The sequence below is a fragment of the Pinus tabuliformis genome, chromosome 9 (genome assembly GCF_031772625.1).
Source record: "Pinus tabuliformis cultivar Carrire ecotype Pingquan chromosome 9, CPIR1, whole genome shotgun sequence".
Lineage (NCBI taxonomy): Eukaryota > Viridiplantae > Streptophyta > Pinopsida > Pinales > Pinaceae > Pinus > Pinus tabuliformis.
This window is the reverse complement of record NC_142307.1, coordinates 1,057,591,892-1,057,602,738: the sequence shown is the minus strand read 5'-3', so window position 1 is coordinate 1,057,602,738 and position 10,847 is coordinate 1,057,591,892.

The window sequence follows — 10,847 nt, the reverse complement described above, 5'->3', positions numbered from 1 at the left end:
GGCATTGGCACAATTAAGGGCAGCAAACGAGAAAATGATGAAAACAAAGGATGAGCAAATCGCTCAATTGTCATCGCAGCTCAAAAAAATAAAGGGTGCTCCACAAGTGGATGAATTCAGAGCAGAAGCATTACAAATAAACACTGCATTAATATCCCAAATTAAGCTCCTGTGTCAACAAATTTCTCAGGCAGAGCCACTTTGTGAGTTAACGACATCCATAAATCAGCAGGTAGAGAAGGCCAGAAATGAATTAGATCAAGCCGAAGAGATCATAACTGCATTTCTTGACTGGCAAGATTCTAATCAAGGGAGAGCAGCAAATTTGCCCAGGATCTTAGAAACACATAAAGATATACTCTTCATAGAATGGCAGTCTCAGATGATGAAAGCAGAGAGGGCGACTTCAAGATGTAAATCAACTTCCAGCAATCTAGTTGAACTAGTTAACAACACTCTCTACTTATCAAATATGATTTCCCAATGTACACCAAGAAAGTTGACAACAACAAACACATTGGAGCAATCATGTTATCCTGATTTAGAGGAAAAGGGGAGATTAATCGTCGGGATTAACAGTTTAACTTTCGAGGCATATTGGCTCTTCCTGATTAAGCCGCATACACAGAGAGTCGCCCTTAAGTGCCTAACAGATGCGATCGGGTATATAATTCCCGATATTTAGGATGCCACCTATGCCGCCCAGCTCAGTTCGCGCCTCAAAAAACCTTCTGAAGTAGAGCCAATGCTTGCGATAAGTCAGCTCAGATTTAAAGGCAAGCAACCCACTTGATGAATCATGCCATTGATTGCCAGAACGCTGAGGAAAATAGGATCAAGATTTATTGATACTGATTTAGTAGGATTTCAGTTTAATAGATATTTAGATTAATTTAGTATTTATAGACCCTTTCATTGTTTTGGAAAGGGTTGTAAAGTTTTCTACCAGACTTAAAAGACTGAAGTTTGCACTATTGTGCTTCAGTCAATATTCTTTTATGAAACTGGACCAGTTGTTCTTAATTTGACAAGGAAGCTTTTTATGCAATTGTGCACTATTGTCTTTGTTGAGAATGTTTTTGCGTTGAAAGAAGAACTACAAGTAGCGATTGATATTGGGAATGTCAAGCAGCTCATATGGTATTTCTATCTATGTCTAAATTCCTTCCTTTCATATGAATTGTTATGTGATTATTCTTGCTATTATTGATTATATGCATGCGCTGTGACAGCAAATCTATATTCATTCCACTATTGGATGTTTTATGATGTGTTTTTTTTTAATCATGTATATGTCAATGATATAAATGATAAGTGTGGTAATATTGCTTTAATCGCTTTGCTTAACTATTTAAGCACAGTAATCATGAATGAAATAATGTCCCTGTCTGTTAGATGGAGTCATCTATATGCCTGTTTATAGACACGGATCATCAAGCGCTGCACTTTAAAGCTCAATAAGTTCCCGGGATAGATCATAATTTATGTATTCTTGTTAATAGTTTAGTTATTTGCTCACCGCTAGCTTAGTTTATAAATCATCCATTCATCCCGTTTATCCATTTTTGGGAAACTGGTCCCATTATCCCCAGTCGGAGCCACTATTCCAAACGGAAAAGGAGCTGTACTAAGGTCCAGACCGGGTGGTTATCCCCAATGTTGTTGCAACGATTTTCAAGGCATCAACATTTTTGGCGCTAGAAGGAGGGCCTGACTACGAATGGTAAACAAACCCAAATCTGCAAGCCATTCTAAGAGTAATTCTCCCTCCGAATCCCCTCGAACTTCTCATTCGCATGCTGGTTCTCCAGTATCCAAACAAGAAGAAGAGGAATCAACTACCACTGCTCAAACCCATCATACTCCAGAACAATTAAGTCTTGAATCACCTGAAGTCCAGTCTCTTATCCACAAACTTCAGAGCTTCTCGATTTCACCACAGAAATCTGAGGTATCACAAAGCAGTGCGACTTCACAGTTCAATTTACCTCACCCTCTCACCAGACTTCAGAGCGAAAAGCTCGGTATTGAACCCACTGAGTTCCCTTTACCCAAAAGGAAAAAGGCGGAGAAATATACTGAAGGATCTGACAGTGAAGAGCTTTCATCCATATCCTCCATTACATCTTCTCCTCTGAAAAGTCAACCATCCACTCCCCATTTACATATCATTGTTCACCAGGGATTAGGAGCTTCAGCATCCCAACCTGCTCACTCCTCAATATTACTTCCTTCCCAGACATCTGTAGTCCTGACAGTAGTATCAACCACTACTGCTATTATAATGGCAGATCCATGGACCAGACCTGGTGCAGTCAATATTCTTGCACCATTGCATCCATTACCAGATGCTCCTGAAAAATGGCTACCCAAGTTTAATCCAGATGATGGGACCCAGGCTGAGGAACACATCAATAATTTCATGTTGGCAATCAACTTGAAAGGAGTACCAGAACAAGATGTTGTTGTTAGACTTTTTCCTTACACCTTGCAGGGATCAATAGGATCCTGGTATTTTTCTCTACCCTCTGGTTCCATTACCAGTTGGAACACTTGCCACGAGCAGTTTCTTACCAAATATGGAGATGATAGGTCTTTGGCTACCCTGATAAATGACCTCTCAAATTTGAGAATAGAGCATAGGGAACCAATTAAGGAATTTAATGCTCGCTTCAATAAACTCCTAAATAAAATCCCTACAGCCTCCAAACCAAGTGAACAAATTCGGAGCGAATGGTATATAACAGCTCTGCCTGCCAATATAGCCATCTTTGTAGATAGAGTCGGGAAACCTATCTTAGCCAAAAACATGAAAGAAGCCCTTACTGTGGAGAAATGTATCAATGCTCTGGAAAAAAAAGCTGCCCTGGAAGACAGAAAAGCCAAAAAGGTCTCTTTTAAAGATGACTCAAGAAAGAAAACCTCAAAAGACCCCTATGACATGGAAGGTTTGCAAAAAGTCCTAAAAACTTTATCAAATGAAATGGTTGAAATAAAGAAACAGGTAGCCGAGACATCAACCAAAAGGCCCTTTAGAACTTTTAAGAAAAATGAATCAAAGCCACCAAATGTCATATCTAATGCTGATTCAGAACAAGAAGAAGAGGAAGAGGAATCGATTTCACAAACTAGCGATGAAGAAGAAGTAGTAGAATGTCATGGAATGTGGGATTTTATACTCCCCAACTCCGATACTGACAACGAAGAAGAAGCATTCCCGATCACTACTAGAAGCAAAAGTACTTCCGAGCCCGTTCAGGTAACATCAAAGAAAAGGAGTGCTGGTGCCGCTACAACCAAAGAAAAAACACCTGCTAAGAAATCACCTGCAGTTGTTCCCCAAAACCAGCCTTCAACTTCTAATACTCCTTCAACATCTAAAACATTAGTGGTATCAGATTCAATGGAGTATAATATTGTTGATGACATGAAGAAAACTAAAGCAAACATTACTATGTTTGAACTTAGTAAATTAAAGCATCAGCAGAAATTACTTCTTAAAGAATTGAATGTTGTTCCTTCTACACCTCTTCCCAGTGCAAAAGCTGCTAATGATTCAGGCCAACCTCCTCCAGGAATGGTTGAAGCTACCGATTCAGTTCTGATTGGAGATAGATCAAATTCTCATACTCCACCCTTCCTTCTAACCTATGAGATTTACAACAGAAACTTGCACAACTTTTTAATTGACTCAGGGGCATCATCTAACATAATGCCAACTTCAGTTTGTTCTAAACTGAACATTGAACCCCAAAAGTCTGCTATTCATATTGTACAGTTGGACAGGACCAAAGTACAGGTTTTAGGAGAAATTAATTCTGTAACCATTAGGTTATCTGCTGATCCAAGAATAGTGCAGAGGATTGATATTCTAATAGCTGATATACCTGAATTTTACGGTTCAATTTTGAGTAGGGATTGGTCTGAGAAATTGCATGGATATATTTCCACTGATTGGTCACATATGTGGCTTCCCCACAAGGGCAAGCCAAATCAAATAAGGATCGATCGAGAGAAACATATGACCCATACAGTTACAGAATTCGATCAAGAAAACCAGCCGATAGAATTCAACAACAACATTTTGGGGAATTATTCATCAGAGTCATTCTTTGGCAGCTTCGTTGCCCAACCCTCTCCGTTCTCAGTAAACCATTCTACATCTCAGATCGAAATTTTTTCAAAAATAGATAGGTCTAGATGTTTCAATGATACTGAGAAGTCTGTAAATGTATTTGTTAATACCTCTTTATTTTGGTCTTTATATTTCGATGGGTCCAAGTCTAGCGAGGGCTCAGGAGCAGGATGTATTTTGGTTAGTCCACAAGGAGAAAAGACAATGCTGTCCTGTAGACTAGATTTTGAATGCACTAACAATACAGCCGAATATGAAGCCTTAGTCCAAGGATTATATAAAGCAATCGGTCTTAAAGTGCAATATCTAAAAGTATTCGGCGATTCTGAAATTATTGTTAAACAGGTGAGGAATGCAATTCATTGTCTTTCAAATCACCTCAAGCATTATCAATCGCTAGTACAGGAACTTACCTCACACTTTTCTGCATTCAACATTTCCTCCATTCCCAGGTCTCAAAACTCGACAGCCGATCTCCTAGCTAATGTAGCTTCCAAGCTCCTACCTTTTGAAGACTACAACCCAGATAGATTTTCCATAGAATTGCTTTTTAGGCCTTCAGTTCCTGACAATGTCGCTAATTGGAGAGTATTCAACCATGATGATGATATTTTACAATTCTTAACTTCTGAAAAGTCCTATGATAATCAAATCATTGAGGAAGATGAGCATGACTCCCAAATGAGAGAAACACCTCAGGAAAATGCAATTCCTAAGCCTGTGGTAAAGTTGGAGGATCTTTATGATATTCAAGACAGGTTTAAACCTGTGACTAATGCAAAACTCCAAAGTTCTACCCTTAGGTTTGAATTGATAAATCTTGGCACCGAGCAAACTCCTCAAAACATTAACTTAGGACTAGGACTTTCCTTGGAAGAGAAGGAGGCATTCATTAGACTGCTAAGGAAAAACAAACAGGTCTTTTCTTGGAAGTATGATGATTTGAAGACTTATGATACATCCATTATCCATCATACCATTCCAATGCTTCCCGATAAGAAACCGATTCAGTAGAAGTTAAGAAAAATACATCCAAACTTAGAGAGCCAGATAAAATCAGAACTTAACAAACTCTCGAAAGCCAAGATTATTTTTCCTGTCCGACACTCAAACTGGGTCTCTAATATGGTGCCAGTCAGAAAGAAAAATGGCGACATTCGAATTTGTATTGATTTCAGAAATTTTAACAAAGCGAGCTTGAAAGACAATTTCCCATTACCTACTATGGAGCAAATACTTCAATCGGTAGCTGGCTCTGAATTAATGTCCTTTCTAGATGGTCCTCGGGATATAACCAACTACTGGTTCATCCTGATGACCAGCTTAAAACTACATTCAAAACAAAATGGGGAACATATGCATATCAGAAAATGCCTTTGGGACTTATAAATGTAGGAGCTAAATTCCAAAGAGCTATGGATATAGCTTTTAGAGGGTTGATTAATAGAACAGTAGTCGTCTATTTAGACGATATTACTGTATTCTCTAAGGACAGGTATAATCATTTGCATGATCTAAATCAAAATTTCCATCGTTGCAAAAGATATGGTATTTCTCTTAACCCTAAAAGGTATTTCTTTGCTCTTGATCAAGGAAAGCTCTTGGGATTTATTGTGTCCAAAGATGGCATTTATATTGATCCTGATAGGATCAAAGAAATCTCTGAAATCCCTTTCCCACACAATAAAAAATCGATGCAGTCATTTTTAGGCCAGATCAATTTTGTTAAAAGATTTGTTCCAGATTTTTCTCAAATTATTTTGCCACTTCAAACAATGATTAAGAAAAATTCAGTCTTTAAGTGGGGATCAGCAGAAAAAGAAGCTTTTGATCTAATCAAGCAATCAATAATCAATGCCCCAGCCTTAAATACTCCAAATTTTTCTAATCATTTTACATTGTATACCATCGCATCCAACTTGTCTTATGCTGCAGTACTCACGCAACTAAATGATCACAATTTGGAAGCACCCATTTCATTTTTTAGCTCAAATCTTCAGGGTGCTGAATTGAATTACTCCGATGTAGGAAAACAAGCCTTTGTTGTATTTAAAGCAGTGAAGCATTATAGACCCTTCCTTTTGAAAACCCACACAAAAGTTATAGTTCCTTTCCCGACAGTTAGGCAACTATTAATCCAAAAAGAACTGGGTGAAAAAAGGGCAAATTGTGTCACAACGCTTCAAGAATATGACTTAGAAATTAAACCAGCAAAGATTGTTAGGGGTCAAGGTTTTTGCAGGATATTGGCAGGAGCATCCAACAATCCAGAATCAGGCGATACAAATCAAACTGAAGAAATCAACCAGATAAGTGTCACTGATTCTGAATCTCAATATGCAGATTTAATCTTTTATTTAAAGAATGGTTATGCGCCTCCAAACCTGTCTTATAAAAACAAAAGGGCCATTAGGTTAAAAGCAAAGAATTTCACAATTATTGATGACATGCTTTTTAAGCAGAATTATGATTCTATTTTGTTAAGATGCCTTGAGAAACCTGAAGCCCAAAAGGTTTTGCAGTAGTTACATGATGGACCAGCAGGAGGACATTTTGGAGCTGACACAACAACTCACAAAATTATTCATGCTGGATATTGTTAGCGCTTGAAATTTCACCTCAGGCTGAGAAAGGTAAACCTCAAGGCTACATCAAACCATTTAGCCTCGTAGCTAGCCCTACGGGGCAGGAGAAGGCTCTCTCCGGTCAATCTCGGCAGATCTTCAATGGGATGAGATGACCAACAAGGTAACACTGATATTAGGCTAGTAAACTGATTAGAAAGATTGATTTGGGGTTTTTTGGGTTTTTGGTGGCAATTTGAGGAATTGCAATTTTGGGTGCGGGGATTTGACACAGTTTCTGCAGGGGTTTCCTTGGGGCGAGGTAGGAGACAACGTTGATGCCTTTAACTGAGGTGAATGATCAGGAATGAAAGATGAGGAGCTAAAGAGAGCAAACAATGACTTTGAATTCCCTTTAGACAGTAGAAAACATTGAAATTAAACAAATTTAAAAGCAGAGCATGGCTAGCATGAATTCATACTTTAACACTTCATTTGTTTAATATGCAGAAGTATAGAAAGGAAATGAATCACATAAAAAAGCTTACAAGAACATGAAGAAACACACCATCAACACATGAGTCCACAAGAATCCCAAAGATGACTGCAAAACCCTGGTCTTCCTTAGCCAAAAATTGCAGAGATACAGTGAAAATATACAATGATAGCTTCTCCCTCAAGAGTCCCACCAGGAAAATGAGCAAGAAAGTACATAATATAGATGATCTAACCTCTTTCCCTGCCTCCATGGGTCGAGCTCACTATCCTAGGAGTTGTTTGAACCACTTCTAAACTAAGCACTACAAAATAGGCAGTCAAAACAACTTGCCTCTATAAACTTGGAAACCAGTTCATACATTCAATTTTTACCCTTTACATGCATAAATCTTCTAGAAGTGTTAAACAAGAGTAAAAGTATCCAAAAAGTGTCACAATTACATCCATGAGGACCATCATTAACCTCAAAAAGTCAAAAAGAGTCAAATCTGCGTTTTATGGGCTGAACTGGTCAAATCTGGCAAAATCTGCTCAACGGGTCACGCCCCTTTTCTCAAAGGGTCACACACTTTGGAGCTCTGTTTGGGGCACTTCCAGGTGTCATAATTGGGTGCAGGATAGCTCGTTGGAAAGGTATGTGAGTCTACTTTCTAACCCAACTAGAATTTTGGAATTTGGAATTCATTTGCTTAGTCAAAACTCAATTATCCCAAGACTGCTTTTGCAACTCAAAAAAGGGCAGAAAGTCAAATTTTGCATGTATTTTGACCTTCTGGAGGCCCAAAACCCCATAATAACTCAAGTCCATCCATAGGCATATGTAACTTTACATGAAAAATCTAGAAATGCTGAGTTTTTGCAAAAAGGAGCTGCCATGACAAAGGGGTGAGACCCGTTGAGGAGCCAAAACCTGTAAATTTCCAAAAAATGCCAAAATTACCCAAAACTTCTCAAAAAAATTTTGGGATTTGTGCTGTGGCTGAGCTAGTGAGTGCCATGATCTTTGAGGGATGCCTCAGCCAAGATACGTAGTGGATTGGTCTTCTTCCTCCGCCTAAGAGCCTCGGACAACCTCCTTTGGAACATTTTCATCTTGGCCTTGCATACATGCATCCTTGCCCAATAGTGATTCTTCATGTTTCTCAACAACTTTTTCTCTTGGTTGGCCTTAGCCAACAGCCTCTCCAAGTGGGCATTCTCCTGAATGAGCATTGACTCTCGGTCAGCAGGCAATGGATCACTGGGTCTTCTACGGTTCAAGACTCGGTCGCTACGAATCCTTCATAGCTCATCAAGTGCTTTCTCCTCCTCTAACTGTTTGTTCCGCTGCTCCAGGTAAGTAATAGTCCATTGGGCACCCTCAAGTCTCCTCTGTAAAACATCATTTTCAGCCCTGAGATGCTGAATGATCTCCTTCGCCTCTTGGCTAGGAGAACTGGCCTCAAGATCAATCACCGGACCCTCGTGAATCATGGGCTCTTTGCCCCTCTGTAGTACTTGTGCTGGTGAAGAGAGCGAGGCCCCTTCCACCTGATGTGGAGATAACACTCGCTGAGCTGAAGATGAAGGCGAGACCCCTTCCACCTGCCGTGGAGATAGTACTCCCTAGCTGCTGCAAATAAGTCCCTTGGGCATTTCTAATAAGTGACCAGAGGAGTGGAGCTGACATGTCGGGTGACCAGAGCATCAGGCTGCTGAGAAGGTCCTCCCTCCTCATGAATGACCTCCTGATGTGGCTGAGGTGGCATTGTGAAAAACTCACGAGAGATAAACTCCTCCCATGAGATACCCTGCTGAGTCAACTGATGTGAGACTATGAGCTGAATCAAACCATAATGACACAAGCTCCTGTACTGCTAGGCCGGGGTCTTCTTCTGCAACATGGGCACCATCCTCTGAATGTTATGAAACAAGAAGATCGGGATGTTCATCATCCTCACTCGGGTGAAATGCATCAAAATGCGAATGTGATATGAGTACACCTGTGAAAATCTACCCTCACAGGTAAAATAATGCATAATAAGCCTCATGATGGGAGCATACTCGCTCAGGAGAAATCTGAATGGAAAAACACCCGTCAAAAGTCTCATGAATGGTGGCCGGACATAAGGCTCAAAGTGAACAAAATCTAGCAACCTGCGCTTAGGCCACACCTCACCCACATTTGGTATCCCTGTAGCCTGTGAGATCACCTCAGGTGTCAATGTGAAGTTCACCCCTGCCAGAGTGACATGTCCATCATGGAGGTGTAAAACAAACAAGCGGGCCAACTCTCTATGATGCTGAATCCGAGAAATCCTCTCACAGAAATCATAACAAGACATATACTGAAAACAAGTCACTGCCATGGGACAAGCCTGTAATTCTGCAAGAGAGGTGGGCTCCTCTCGCTTATGATGTCCACCCTTACCACCCTTACGAGGCCTCCTCTGTACCTCAACCTCTGTAGATGATGAATGGTCATCACTTTGCTCATAAGTTTCGGTTTCTGACATGGTTTAGGAGCAAAGTGGACAAATAAAACTGCAGTCTCTGCCTGCAAAAAGTGCTGAAATCTACGCTGTTTCAAGGGGAACAAAACATGAGGGAAATGTTAGGGGAGGGATCTTTTAACAAGGAATGGGAATATATAAAGATAACAAGGAATTTCAAGGGAAATTTTGCAAATCATTATGCATATTAGAACACATATTTGTAATAGGGAAATCATTTGCAAAGATTATTGCATATGGGAAAAACAGCATGAAACTAAACATGGGAATATATGTATACATGTTTAATAGGGGAAAAAAGGGAAACCATGCACAAAACATGCTGACATGTTTACCAACAGTTTTTGTTATTTTGCACATGCATATGGTAGAGGGGAATTAGGGTTTTGAATTTTTGTCTTTTGATGCTTTAGGAAAGGGGTAGGGTTTTCATTTTTAATGGCTAGGGATGGGGAAAGATTTGCATTTCATTTATAAAATAAAATGGGAAAAGAGATGAACATATAAATGTGAGTGATAGGGAAAGGAGGGAAGCCAACCAAAGGGAAAAGTAACTTGAAACAACACAAACCCTAGCACAATTTGGTCATGAACATTGCAGCCATATAATGTCCTTTTACTTGCAAAATTTTGATCACAAAAGCATGCCCATGACATCCACCATTCATAACAGCAATTAATCCATGTTTAGAGAACCTACCTCGAGCAAATTCGGTGATTTGGAAGAAGAATAGGGAAATTTTTTGAAGTTTGCAGCCAAGCAGTTCAACGGGTCGCGCAGGCCACCCAACGGGTCGCGCCCCTCCCAACGGGTCGCGCACGTTGATTTTTTGAACTGCAGAAGGGCTCTGGATGGGTCGCGCACCACCCAACAGGTCGCGCACCTCTCTCGACGGGTCGCGCCCTTCTCTGCTGCCTGAAATCGCTGTAACTTTGCTCCTTTCTCTCAATCACTCTCTCTATCTCTCTTGCAAGCGTTAGAATGAAAAATGAGAGTGAAAGGAGGGAATTTGGGCTTTTATAGGTCTCATTTGAAAAAATTTCATTTACAAACCCACTTTCTAATGTTTTTTCTTTTGACACTTTATAACACTGATTTTTGGTTTCCTTATCCTGAATTTGACTCATTAAGTGCTTTGACTTGATTCTTTTTGCAGG